The sequence below is a fragment of the Lathyrus oleraceus genome, chromosome 4 (assembly GCF_024323335.1).
Source record: "Lathyrus oleraceus cultivar Zhongwan6 chromosome 4, CAAS_Psat_ZW6_1.0, whole genome shotgun sequence".
Taxonomy (NCBI): Eukaryota; Viridiplantae; Streptophyta; class Magnoliopsida; order Fabales; family Fabaceae; genus Lathyrus; species Lathyrus oleraceus.
The window spans coordinates 115,756,729-115,772,120 of NC_066582.1; the positions used below are offsets into that span (position 1 = coordinate 115,756,729).

At 38.4% G+C, this 15,392-nt stretch overlaps 1 non-coding gene across 1 annotated transcript; it reads left to right on the forward strand.

The window, feature by feature from the left end:
• The first annotated feature begins 9,521 nt into the window (after nucleotides 1–9,521).
• LOC127077931 (small nucleolar RNA R71) lies at nucleotides 9,522–9,628 on the forward strand. Its single transcript, XR_007787690.1, has one exon. It is a non-coding gene; the product is annotated as a small nucleolar RNA R71 (small nucleolar RNA).
• Nucleotides 9,629–15,392: the final 5,764 nt, after the last annotated feature.

A 15,392-nucleotide genomic window follows, 5' to 3' on the forward strand; every position in this document is an offset into this window, starting at 1 on the left:
GGCAGTATCCATCTCAAAGCGCTTTGCTTCCAAGGCATGTCGCTTGTCTTGATCTTCCATCTTCACTCTGATCTCCTGATCAGCCATCTGAACCCGAGCGACACTCATCTCCAATTCAGCTTTCTCCACTAGCAACTGATCTCTCTCCCGCTTCATCTCCAGGAACTCTTCCATACCAACAGAAGAAGGAGATTCCTCAATCAACGGATACCAAGGATCAACCATAGGAAACGGTAGAAAAGTAAGCTCCACTCTCTTACTAAGCCAGTCATCGAACGGAGGAAAAGACCGGTTATTGGCTCTACCCCAAGAAAACTTGCCTTTCCTTTGAATGCTGCGCCACGCATCAGATACCTGCTTCAACCTGGCCTGATTGCCCTCAACCGGGAAGTACACAGTTTCCTGAACCTCACTCTTGAACGGAGGAAGCTCCATAGCGAATCCCATTTGTCTCTTAAGAAGTGTAGGGTTATAATTAATGCAACCCTGAACTCCTATAAGCGGCACATTAGGAAAACCCCCACAACTGCAAATGAAGTCTTGTCCAACCCCACTACTGTGAGTCCAAGCTATGTCTTTGGCCCTCAAACCCATCAGCTTGGTCGCCCAATTGACATTTTGGCCAAGAAGAACAAAAGCACCCCTGGTAGGCAAATATCCCATAAACCACTTGTATAGCAACTGAGTGCAACATCGAATCAATCCCCCATGCCGCTTCTCGTTCCTGTTATGGACCGAGTAATAGACATCTCCGATCAAAGTAGGGATAGGATTCCTCTGAACAAACAAGCGGATGGCATTAATATCCACGAAGCTCTTCTGATTAGGAAACAGAATGATCCCATAAATGCCCGCAGCAATCAAAGCACAGACAGCTTCCCAGTTACCCAACTCAGCATTCTCCTTGGCCTTAGCTTCTAGGAAACTCAGATGGAAACCAGGCAACTTCCCCTTCTCTTTCAGACTCCCCTTAACCATCTCCGGACTCAAATAAAGAGCACGGGAAATCCCTCCAATATCAGGCTCTTCCTTAGTAGCATAGAAAGGAACCTGATTTCTGATCTGAATGCCCAAAATATCAGCATAGTCCTCCATCAAAGGCCCGAGTAAGTAATCTGGGAAGACGAAGCACCTCAAACCAGGATCATAGAACTGGAGGAGAGTATGAATGGCGCTCCTATCTCTGTCAGTGAGTCTGAAAACCGTCTTCAGAATACCCCCATATGCCTCACGAAACATCCCCACATGGTCGGGTGTAATCAAAGCTATCATATCCTTCAGCGCACTGATCTCTGGGTCAAAGAAGCTATAGGCAACATCGTCCTTTAAACCGGGCCTCCTCATGTCTAAGAAGTCTCTCAACCAGGATCTCGATCAAAAGGGTCCCTGCATATGGGTAAACATGTGTTAGATGCAGATAAATGCAAAATATGATGATGCTGATGAATGAATGCAATGCATTGTGCCATCCTCTAAGTCGTCTGATCATTTGTTGCACTGAAACCCTGATCTCTGAACTGATCACAACCATCAGAAGGAATATGTAACCACAAATCCGACTTGGGAGTTCCGAAATAAACGGAAGACAGATACATCATCATCATCATCAGACAATCTCTGAGCAGATCACCATAACCATCTGAATCGGCCCGGGGAATCCCGCAATAAACGGATCCCCACTGATAAATAACTCGGACAATGCTCCGGCGTCTCAGAAATAAATGGCCATAAATCCGACTTATAAATAGGACTCTGATCAACGGAACCAATAGTCACCATCAAAGTCACCATCTGAACATGCATCTGTAAGAATCACCCTCCCCTCACAGGTAAATTCTAATCAGGTTATCCTAAGGCGGATAATAGTCTCGACAATCGGGCAGAGATACTCAATGGGTTTGCCCTTTCGGGTGTGCCATTGTAGCTCCCTTAAGATCGTCTAAACCAAAGATCCGGGAAATGATCGGTCACCGAAGTCAATAGCTCAAAAGAGATAACCCAACCAAAGTGGAAAACCCACTGAGGAAAAGCACTCTCAGATGAACCTCGTCCGGCTTGTGGTATGTCACGTCGCAACAGCATGCCCAACCGGCATGTGAGGAACGTGAGACCACACTAATCCTAGGTGTATACTCGGGCCTGGGTTTTAGCCCCACTCAGAACACCCACCCCCAAAACAAGGAACCACCTGCACAGAGGACGACAACATGATAGTATGATGCATGCAAATATATACATAGTCAGAATAATAAATGCAATAAATAACATCACAAGCAACCTAAACTATCCTAGAACGCTAGGAGAGACTCGCTTAGGGAAGATGGACCAGCACAGGTCAACATCTTGTAATTCCCCAGCAGAGTCGCCAGTTGTCGCATCCGCGAAAAACAACCGGCGGGCTGAAACAAAAACAACACAGAGCCGCCACCGTGCGTTATTTATCCCAAAAGAGGGAAAGGAAACGCTCGAAGTAAACCTGGGAAAAGCATGGTCTCGCGACCAAAGAGAATGGGATCGGGAGTCGGTTACGCGAGGGGAAGGTATTAGCACCCCTCACGTCCGTCGTACTCGACGGGATCCATGCTCAAACGATAGAAAAAGGTTGCTAAAACAAAACATCACACACACACACTGAACACAACACAAGTGGGAGAAGAGGGGAGAGGGCTCGCTAGGATATCGCATCCTATGCCTACGTATCTCGTCTGGAACGAGAATCAGAGCTGCCGTAGTTCGGCTCACGCACGCCAAACAAGACACACACAAACACGGGCAAACTTGGAACCCGAACGCCAATCGCTGGACTTACATCGGCTTCCGAACCAAACAAACACAATCAGGATACGGACAACCAATCGCTGGGCTTACATCCATATCCTGACACACAAAAGGGTTAACAAGCAAACATACACAAAAAGAAAAAAAGTGCCCGGAGAGACCTCGCACGGTCTCCTGCCTACGTACCTCATCTGGTATGAGGATAAGGGCGACGTAGTTCCCCTGAACGGGAAAGAAATTCTAACCAGATACAAAGGGAGACACACTACTAGGGAGCTGGACTCGAGCCTAGATGTTATCATGCATCATTGCCATATGTTATGGCTTCTATCTACTTGCACAACAACAAGCTAATCCTAACCAGGAAAAAGCAAAGCATGCAAGCATAAACAAAACAAATCAAACATTCACAAGTAGCACACACTATATCCAGTCAAGTGAGGCTCAAACAAGGGTGAGGCTGCAAGAGCAAGCCAGCTGTACAGGGTAGGGTTCGCTCTTAACCCTGACATTGAGAGTCAGGGTGAAGCAGATGAAAGGTGAGTGAAGATGAGACTTCACAGCTCTTATCCCTGGCCAGGGAGAGCTTCAGACAAAGGAGTGTGGGTTCAGAAAGTGGGAACCCTTCTACACTCATGACTCTGACTCAACTGTACAACTATACGAGATCTTGGGTTAATGTCCCAATGCATCAACACAGTGGTGTGAGCAGAGGGACGACTCAACAAGAATAGCAGGAGATAGATTACATATCTCTTCTATCCGCCAATTGCCTCATAGAGGTCTTTACCTGCTTGGGGACAAAGTTAAACAATCACAAACATCGCCTCTTAAGGAGGACTTCAGACAGTTGCCTGGCTAAATAACAAGCCAGATCTTCCAGACTACATGGAGACAAGAGAGTCTACCTCAATTGGTTTATACAACCAAGCAGCAGCACAGCAAGTTCTCAAAGAACTATTAGCAACTAATGTACCTGAAATCAATCCAATACAGTCAGTATACCAATCACACAGTCAAAACAAACAGCATAAGAGCCAACAGACAATGCAATCAATCACATGTGCAAAGCACAAGCAACTCAAGTTAGCCAAGCATCCTACAAAACAAACAAGTTAGTTCACAACAAGCAACCAAACTCAATCAACTTGCATTAATCTCCTTAAAGCATTGGCCTCTCAACCTGAAAAGCCAAACTCAAATATGAGAAACAAGACCACTAGGACAAGCCTAGGGTCAAAAGGAGATGAAAAATCCAAAACAGCAAGTGAAAATTATCCAAAACCACAATCAAACAATTTAGAAACAAATCCAATTGGTCCCATGCTCATATCATTCATTATCATCATTTCATAAAAGAAAAGGCACAAAACATGCAATTTGCAACCTCAAAGGACCAAACAGAATGATCTCAATTAAATCAACATCAAAACATTTCAATAAATTTCACAAAAATTCAGGCCTAAACAGAACATATTCAATGAGCATCATATCAAATTTCATGCCATTTGGACAAGAGGAAGTAGGTCAATAAAAATCAGAAAGTCCAGACAAGTTCAAGCAAGCCAACACAAGGCATCAAAACAAGCATCAACTTCCATCAATCATAAAACAGTGACAAAACATGATAAATGAATGGGATCAAAGCCAAAATGTTCTATAAGGTGTCCACAATGCACATACCAAATTTAACATCCATCCAATTAATGACCAGAATTTCACAAACCAAATACAAACATGTGTCACAAAAAAATCAACAAATGACCAAACAGGGGAGAAAATTCCAATCAAATAGGAAATGCCATCAATAAATCCAGAAAAATTCACATGTGTGCTCAACATCCGTATGTACAATCATGCAAAAATTCAACTCAATCCAATATCCCTAAGCACATCAAATGAAATCATGAAATTCACCAAGCATGGTGTGACACAAATTGTCACACCTCTAATCAAAATTTCATATCTCATCAACCAGGGATCCAAAAATTGCAAACTATACATCACAATCACCAGCAAAGAGTCCAGAACATGCACAAAACATTTCAAGCATTTCTATGGAAGCATCAAGATTTTATGATCAAAATGGCATGGCATACACAAATTGGACACATTCAATCAAACCCTAGGCAATTTTATTTTTCACTCGTGCACAAAAATATTAAAATTCATCATAAAAAACTACACATCACAAGGAGAATAATGCAAAAAGTCTCATCAAATTTGGACAAGAAATGAAGAACTTATGAATTTTTGAAGATGCATGATCAAATGAAATGAAATGGAAAAAAAGAAAAATGAAATAATGTGATTTAATATGTCACAGTGGCAATTTTGTAATAACGCAATGGCCAGAGTGAAACGCCGCGTTTCACTAATGCGGTGGCAGCACGCGTGTGGCTCTAAGGCGCGGGAAACAAACATTTGAAAGCCAGGCCAGGAAAATCAGATCAAAACACGTTCTGGACGTGTTCTTGAGGCGTTCATCATGTTCATCATTCCAGAATTCAACATGCACGAATTCTCAACCAAAATGCACAAGCAGCATACCAATCGAATCAGCAAGTCATGTAGATCACTAAACCAACAATCATTTGACCTAAATCTACCTATGCTAACCGGATCGAGCAAAAGAAGCTTCCTAGGTCAAAGTTCAGATCATGATATCTCATTCAATTCTCAACTAAAATGCACGATTTGAATTGCAGTGTTTTCTACATCACAAGATCTACCTAAACCACATCAAGATTCTAGCGATTAAAGACTTTGAAATCTGACCTTGTGGAAGTGCAGTCGCTCGATTTGATGGATTCAAGGTGCCAATTGTTGAAACAGATGCAGCTTGTTGATGTAGAAGATGAATGGAAAAGGTTATTCAGCTCAGCAAAGCTCCAGCTCGAAGGAAACTCAAAACTCCATGGATGAGCAAGGTTATGACAGCTGCGATTCTTGAAGCTATTGGCCAAGGTTTCCTTCAACAGATGTCCATTACCAGATGTAGGAGATGAATCACACGAGCACCAGCACAAAAGATGATGAATCTTGATGAAAAATGAGAAAAAAAGTGTGAAAAGGTTTTGAGAAAATTGAGAGAATTGGTGAAAAGTTTGTTAGATCTGAAATTGTGAGAATGTCATTATGCTTTTCTGTTACAATTAATGTTTTATACCAACTCCTAATCCATTTTTTTAATCACAATTAGCAAATTGGAATGAAATTAGCAAAAATGCATTTTATGCATAAATGTCCAAAATAGCCTTTTCTAGATGCATCCAATGGAACAGTAAAAAACCAGTGCAAACAAGTTCTAAATGTCATTTGGAATGTGTTGAAATGAGTTTTGTATGGAAATGCCATGTATTTTGGAAATTGCCTATTTTTCCCACCAATTTTCAAATAGTTCACTTGAAAAATGCCATTTTGCCATGATGATTTTTGATGAAATTTAATAATGCATCATGAAAGTTCATGTCAAATGTGGTTTGGTCAAAGAAAGATCACCCAATTTGGCCATTCCATGTGAAAGTTATGCCACTTTGAAAATCAACATTTTTGGAAAATGATTTAATCACAACTTGCCAACCACACATGAGAAATTCATGTTCTTGGACTTTTTGGAAAGGTGAGAGCAAGATCTACAACTTTCATGTTGAACAAGTTTTCATTTGAAGCATTTTTGGACACGTAATTTTGAGGAGGAAAACTTTCCATTTTTGGCAGTTTTCAATTACAAGTCACTTTCTATTTTTGGAAAGTTTCCATCTGACTTTATTTTCTTCATTCTTGATGTTTGAAATGTCAAATGAAACTTGTTTAGACATGAATGAAGTGTCTGTAACTCTCTCCCACCCCCAAATCCATCAATTCAGGCACAGTTGACCACAGTTGACTTTTCTGACTGATAGATGAATCTGGCTATGCACTGATCAAGTAGAGCTTCAAATTCCTGACGAAATGGCTCAACCATGTAACCCTAGCTTCCATAAGATCCATACAATCATAAAATGATCCCCATATCCATTGAAACCCTCATCTCCTTGCAAAACCCTGATTGGCCCAATGGAGATGATTCAATTGATTAGGGTTGACCAGTGGTCAAAACCCTAATCCCAAGGTATCTGATCAATCTCTTGGATGATATCAAGACCATGATGATGATGATGTATCATTGCAACCAAGATGAAGCTCAATCTCCTGGAAAGTCAAGAAACCCTAATTTGTTCCACACATCCTCAGATGATTAATGATCCAGTCAATGAAACCCTAGCTTGCATCTCAACCTCTTTATCTTCTGATCAAGACTTAGGAGGATGACTTGCTCAATGTAGCCACATGATATGCAAAATGCTAATGACTAATGACCTAAAAAAAATGATATGCAATATGTTAAGCTAGTCCCAAGAGAGGAGGGCAAATTTTGAGGTGTTACACATAACATTCTAGTAAGTGAGATTGTAAGTCTCCCATTCTTCATGGAATTGTTTGGAGACTTGACCTTTTTTCCTTTCATAGGAGCTAGTGGCATACTTGTAGAATTATCCAAGTTGGAACCCTTCTCATGGAAGATGTCTTGGTTTAAGGATTCATACTTGTGAATGAATGGTTGAGTGTTCTCCAAGGAATGACTTAATCAATTAAAAAAATCACCACTAACACTTGACTAACATTTGACTAACTCTTGTTAATATTTCTTTATTTTCAAGTCATTTACTATTATGCAATTTAAATTTCAGTAATTTATCATTCATTGCCATTTACATTTCATATAACTTGTTTATGTTTATGTCATTTTCACTTTGCTCATTTGAGCCATATCTTGTGATTGTATATATTTGTTTTTGTGTTTTGATTTTGTTTATGGTCTTAGGACCTTAAAATACTTTATAACAACAAAAACACAAAAAAACACTTGTTGGACTGTTGAACTTGGTCTGAATTTTTGGACTTAGGATTAGGCAACATTCCCTGTGCATAAAAAGGACTTGGCCAATGCCAAGATTCTGAGACTAGCTATCTTGAACAGAGCCTTCATCTGATACAAGCCTTGGGATTTGTTTGAATTCATCTGCTACTTTGTCTTTGTGCTTAATTGTTATTTTGATCTTGTGTATGATGCTTTGCTTTGAGTGATCAAGGAATGTTTCATTTGGAAAGACAACGAAGACTGCTAGCTTTTGGAATTGCTTGCTTGGATGTGGCTATCTTTATTTGATGCCTTGATCTTCATGATGTATGGATATTGCTAATTTCTTATTAGTTATTTCTTAATTAAAGTTCAAGGGAAAATGAGTTTCTATATGACATTCTTGTCTGTTGGATTGCATCCCGTTGGTCAGATCTTTTCAACTCTTAACTCTTAAATTTCTGCTTAGGATAGTCACTTCATCTCCTCCCACTTCTTAAATTTCAAAATCTCTCCCTCTTTTCAAAATTTCTCTACTTGGGATTTTAAACATAGACTTTATTTTAATGATAGAAACTTTGGCCTTATGTCAATGAACTTTCAAACTCTTTCTTAAATCAAATTTGTAAATAAACTTAATCATATTGACTTAAAATTTCAAAAATGATAAAAAAGAACTAATAACTACATTCAAACTTTTGGACCTTTGTGCCTTTTCATTTAAAACTTTTGTTAAAAGCAATCCACCAGCTTTGAAATTTTTACCACGAACTACGAGGTTTTGGTCCCTCATTTTTATGTTGGTACGTAGCCATAAGACCGAAGGTCTTGTCAAACACAAAAATATAATCAATGGATTCTTTTCTCATCCCCACACTCTATTTTTCTCAAACATATTTTATACTAAACACACATGCACACATAAAAAAGGGCTCCCTAGGAGTACCTAGGACACTTTGGATGCTAACACCTTCCCTCTGTGTAACCAACCACCTTACATGTAATCTCTGGCATTTTATTAGTTTTGATTTGAAAACTACTCATTTTGAAATTGATACCACGAACTACGAGGTTTTGATCCCTCATTTTTATGTTGGTACGTAGACACAAGTCCGAAGGTCTTGTCAAACACAAAAGTATAACCAATATTCTTTTCTCATCCCCACACTCTATTTTTCCTCAAACATCTTTTATACCAAAACACATACACGCATAAAAAAGGGCTCCCTAGGAGTACCTAGGATACTTTGGGTGCTAACACCTTCCCTCTGTGTAACCAAACCCCTTACCTGTAATCTCTGGGATTTTATTAGTTTTTAATTTGAAAACTTCTTATCTTTGGGTTTTGTTTGTACTTTTCCCTTTTTCTTTGTAAATAATAAAAGCGTGGTGGCGGCTCTGTTGGGGAGTAGTCCTCAGTGGGTTTAGCCTACTTTTTTAAGTGTATATATTTGTATATTTGATGTTTGTATACTTGTTTCTATGATATAATTCTGCAGATTGGTGTCCTTTGGTTCCACATATCTCACAATTCGACGAAACTGCGGCTGCAGTATTCGGGTTTATGCACATATGCTTGACCTTAAAGGCTAATGCGTCCATTTTAGCTTGCATCATGTCTATAGAGCTTAATTCATGTACTCCTCCTTGGACTACCTCCTTCTCAACTGTCGCTCGTTCGACTCCCCATGATTGATGGTTTTGAGCCATATCTTCGATGAGGGCGCTAACTTCAAGATAAGGTTTGTTCATCAGTGCACCGCCTGCAGCAGCGTCGATGGTCATCTTAGTGTTATAGTGAAGTCCATTATAGAAGGTCTGAATGATTAACCAATTTTCTAAGCCATGATGTGGGCATGCTCTTAACAGCTCTTTATATCTCTCCCAAGCTTCGAACAACGATTCTCCTTGGTTCTGGGTAAATCTAGTTATGTGGTTTCGAAGAACGACGGTCTTACTTGGGGGAAAGTATCTAGCAAGGAATACTCTTCTAAGGTTATCCCAAGTCGTAATGGAATTGGGTGGAAGGGAATCTAACCATGATAGGGCTTTATCTCTGAGGGAAAAAGGGAATAATCTTAAACGGATTGCCTCAGGAGAAGCTCCATTGGTTTTAAAAGTGTCTTCTAATTGGAGAAAGATTTTTAAATGTTGGTTTGGGTTCTCGGTAGCGAGACCTGCGAATTGTCTCTGTTGCACTAGTTGCAACAGGGAGGGTTTAAGTTCGAAATTATTAGCTGGGATGGTTGGGTTTACTATACTAGAACTAGATTCTTCGTTGGATGGTTGGGAGAAATCTTTAAGAGGTCTTTGGTTTTGATCTTCGGCCATAGCTCTCCTAATTCTATGGAAGAATAAACGTGCGCGAGCGTAACGTTCAAGTTCCTCCAGAGGGTATACTAAGCTTTCGGTGTTGTGAGTTCTTCGCATTGACCGGTGGGTAATAACCTAAGTCTAAACGATATAACAACAGGGTACAAAATTTGACGAAATTGGTCCCCGACAACGGCGCCAAAAACTTGATGCGTGCTTTTCGCAAGTATACGAACGCGTCCGAGTAATATAAAATATTGTCGAATCCACAGAGACCAAGTGTCAATCTATCGTTATCTATGGTCACGGTGTTTATCTAAGGTAATCGAAATAGGATTTTTAGAGTGTACAATGAAAAGTAAAGTATTAAATAAAGTTCAATTAATAAAGTCAGGCTCGAATGTAATTCACATAATCAATTAATAATCCAAGTACTTGCTAATAGAATTACTTATGGGCATTGTTTCCTACTTTGAAAAGAACCAATTTAACGGGAACTGTCGCTTTCGCGTATTCAGAACCGAGTTGTATTCCCTAATCAAACCCTCTTATTGTCACTTATAAAAAGGCGCGTATTGCGTTAGAGTAGTAAACCTATTTTTAAGAAATATAATATCTTGACTAAGTTGAAAAGTATTTTAACCTGGATTTCTTAACCAAAAGAGGTTCTCACGAACCAGACTCTAAACTTATAAACGCGTCCGAAAATAGTTTTAAAGTAACTTTTCTTCTTAAGTTAAAAACTCCTAATAAACTAAACAAAGCGCTTTCGTTATTTTTGAAATAGTTAAAAACAATTAAGTTTAAAAGGATGTTGGACGGCTTTCGATCTTACCCAACGGAAATTAAGTGCGGGAAAACTCAAGTTGAAAGTCAAAATAGCCCTTAAGTGTTTCTACGAACAATTGTACGGATTATCGGTTCAATTAAGGTCCTTACATTCTAACCTTTATAGGTCTAGCTAGACATGGTAAAGTAAAGGTGCATTTTAATTTAAATAAAAGTAGTGCGAGTGCGGAAAGTAAATAAAAGTAGTGCGAGTGCGAGAAATAAATAACGTAGTGCGAGTGCGAGAAGTAAATAAAAGTAGTGCGAGTGCGAGAAATAAATGAAAGTAGTGCGAGTGCGAGAAATGAATGCATGCGAAATCGGAGTCGAAAATACGGTGAAATTCAGTGTCATCAGAGGCCTAGTTTCTCTTCAACAAATTTAGCATTCTAAAGGCATGAGGCCTAGTTGCTCTTGAACTCCTTTAAGAATGGGTATGTCCTAATTCTAAGTCCTTTCTCCTTTTGCATTGGGTTCACACAAACAAAGACAAAAACAACCTCAAGACAACAATATATTTATATACAATAATGTGCTCAAATGAGCAAAAGGAAAATGGCATAAACATAAAATATGTGCTAAAGTGAGCAAAATGAAAAGTAATATGAAATGAATGAGCAAGAAGTAAATTGCAAGAAATTAAATGCTCAAATTAAAGTTAGTGATTAGTATAGTTATGTTAGTTTGTCATGAGACAATTTAGCGCTATGTTAAGAAATTGTAAGTAGACTAATATAGTAGTCACACCTATCTGAGGCCGGTCAATAAAACTATAGGCAAATAAACACAAGTTAGAGATCATGACTAGTAAGCCAAGCTCCAAAAACTGGCCATGCCAAAAGAAAAGAGAAAAGGCCTTGTATGGACTCTAGGTTTTTTTTGCTTGACCAAGAAGCAACCTATCTTGGACACAAAGCAACTCACTTGATCTTGGATCAAGTTGAGTTTGATTTGGATCAAAGAAGGTTAAACCTCTGTTGTGTCAAGACCAACCATAAGACATTAACTCATTGGCCAAAAAATAAAAAGAAAGAGATGAAGATGAAATGAATAGAAAGAGAATTCAAATGTCAAATACAATTGGTCAAAAGTGAATCAAATCATCATCAACCAATTCTAAACAGAAGAGAAATGAAGGTTACAAGTCAACAAGTCAAACATATTTTTTTTTGAATTAAAAATAAATGCAAAATAAAATGGACAAAATATGGTCAAATCTCAAATTCAATTCAAATCAACTTCAACAAGTCCAATTAAATTCTCATAGGTCTAACATGGTCAAACAAGCTATGAAAAATTTTCTCAACAATTTTTGAAATCAGAAACTATTTTAAAACAATTAAAAACAATAAAAATAACACAATATGAATTAAAATCTCAAATAAATCTCAAACCAATTAAGAAATTGATGAGACCACTTTTCATTGACTTATCATGATCTATATGTGTTGGGAAAATATTTTTGGATTTTTCAGATATCAAAAAGTATTTTAAAATGAATTAAAACTATTAAAAACCAAATAATTCACAAAAAATATTAAATGAAGTCACAAAAATAATTAAAAATTAAAATATGAAACTAGATTTTTCATGAAATTTTTTGGCATTGGTCTCATATTTTTGTGACTTCAAATAAAATATTTATGAATTTTTGAAAATAAAAGGAATTAAATGGAATTAATCAGAAAATATGAAAATAGCAAAATGCACAGCCCCTGGATTCTTTCATTAATTGACGTGGCAATGATCCTAGGGCTCAGAGGCGCGGTCACATGATGATAGTTGGTCAAACGCGCCACACTTGGATTTAAAACACGTGGGGATGGTGGTGGAAACCACCATCTTCTCCGCCGATCTAACCAGATCCGTCCACCACGTGCAGGAAATCAAACCTCAATGAAAATGAAAAAGGAAGGTATCAAAATGAAGCTGAGGTGATGTACATCACCCCTGTGGCCATGGATCATCCTCACAGTTTCTATTTAGAGAGAAACATGAGCTTGAAGATCATGGTATATGAACTGAAATGGCACGATTTGCAAAATTAAGACCACCACTGGCCTGCCTTATGCATGAGGACTTCAGAAAACAGCATAAACCAAAGAAATTCACATCATATTGCAAGATCTGAATCAAAGAAAATTGAGATTCTACCTCTGAAATGGAGCTTTAAACAACACGAATTGTCCAAGCTCTTGATCTACTTTTGATCTGGAAGTGTGATGGTGATGCAAGGTTAAGGAATTGAGCTTTGAAGATCAACTAATGATGTTGAAATTCAAGCTTGAAAGAGAAATAAAAAACTGAAAATTCCTTTAGTGAGGGTTTGGTTTTCAATTCAGCAGCACTTCAGATCTCAACCTGGTTACCATTTGAATGAGAATGCACTTCTATTTATAGCTGGAATGGATGCAATGCAATGCTTGGCTCGTGTGCATGAATTTTGGATCCTCCATGCATGAGCCTGTACAGGCGCATGTGAGGCCCAAGAATGAATGCAAATCCATGCTGAACTCATATGGAAGTGAACTGGACATGCACAAAGGGCTGCATAAGCTTGCACATGAAGTTTTGATGTGAATTGCAAAAATGAACATAAACATTAAGCTCTTCGAAACTCACTCATGCAAAGTCCAAAAAATTATTGTGAGTAATGGTTGGAAAGCCCTTAAAATGAGGAACAAAAGTCATGTTGGGCAAAAATTAATTTGGAGTTTGGAAATTTATGAAAACTGGCTGTGAAGTTTTAGGTACAAAACATATTTAAGTCACCTTAGAATTTTTTTACCAAAAGTAACCATCTTCAAGCCCTTCTGTTTCAATTATGCAAGCTTCAAATGGAAAAACCTCCAACATAAAAGTTGTAGATATTTTCAATATGATAAATTTAGACTCAAAGTTTGCATCATTTGAATTTTTCATGAGAAAGTTATGGGCACTTGAAGTTGGGCATTTTTCAAATTCAATGACTTAGGTCTAAAGTGACCTATAATGTTTTGTATTACTACATGTGTTTATTTTAGGATCATTAAATTTTGTCCAACATAACATTTCAATTAGACATATTAAAATTTCCAATTCATTTGGTCTCACCTTAAAATCATAAAAAATAAGGAAGTTATGTCCTTGGGAAGTTGACCCAAAATTAGGGTTTCAGTCAAAATGACCTATAATGTTTTGAAATGAATGATGACCTTCCACGTTTCAAATGGATTTTTGAGGAACACTAAAGTTGTTCATATGGTTCCTAAGAACATTTTTTCTCTTCGGGTCATATTCATTTGACAAGTACATTGCATGTTTTGTCTTAGTGATCTTCAGTTTAGTCAGATGACTTGACTGGTCAACTTCTCAAGGCCAAACTTCAACTCTTGATGAATGAATGATTGAGGAACCTCACATAGGCTCATATATGCATAAAATAAATAATTAAAGAAATTCCCTTGATTAAATTTGATCATAGGTTGAGGTTGCTTCATGGGCAAGGCACAGTCAATGCATAGTTGAATTAGGGTTTCCTTGGGAAACAATCCTCAAGCCCTTTGGGTTATCTTTATCAAATTGGAAAATTGAGATATTTGGGAGACCTATATGATGATTAGGGGATTTGTGGATCATTGTCATGCTTTTTCTCATCTTCATCTAGCCACTTCTTTGAGCTTAGGAGCCTCCTAGGAGCAGGGGAGCACATGATCACTTGAGCTTCAAAATAAAAAGGGTTAGTGACATATTTTTGTGCTTTTGGTTAGTAAACAAATAATAAAATCAATAATATACAACATAAGCATGTTTGGTGGTCTCAAAACAACTCACACAAGTCCCACCCCTAGGGTTAAGGAGCCACACATGCTATGATCCTTGAGGTAATGCATTAGGCAAATGATATGATGCCATGAGGGATCTTAGGGTCAAAATTAGGGTCTTCCAGATGCCCCTATTTAAGGTCATTCTAGACGGAGATATGAAGGTTAAAAGCTTCGTCTCGATGAGGTAGAATGGGCTTAAATAATAACAAAGAGACGAATTTTGGTCCCTAAGAGACCTCATGATGCAAATGTATGTATGCAAAAATAAAATCTTCACGGTTGTCATACCCCAAAATTTGCCCGTTAAGTTTTCAAGACACTTTCAAGGCACTCCAACTCATTGTTCAAGACATTGATCTTAAAGGAACAAAGACCCAGCTCACAGGTGGCCAAATCCAGAAAATGACTCAAACTGGCATGCTCGCTAGGAGAGCAAAACCATTCGCCTAGCGAACTCTTCGTTGCACCACTCGCCTAGCGAAGCTTACGAATACCAGAAATTTTGGGCTTCATTCTGAGCCCATCAGGTCACAAAAAAACTATTATAAATACCAAGACCTCATTCAGAAAAAAGGAGGACGAGGACAGAGGAGAAAAGGAGAAACACAAACATACACAGAAAGCAAACCCTGGAGGCTAACCAAAAGAATTCAGAGCAACCCTAAAGGAAACCCTGAAGGAAACTCATCTGCACAAAGGTTACCTCCGCCCAACTCAATCCGGTACAAACCTTAAGAGTGATCTGCCAATTTACCGGTGTAATT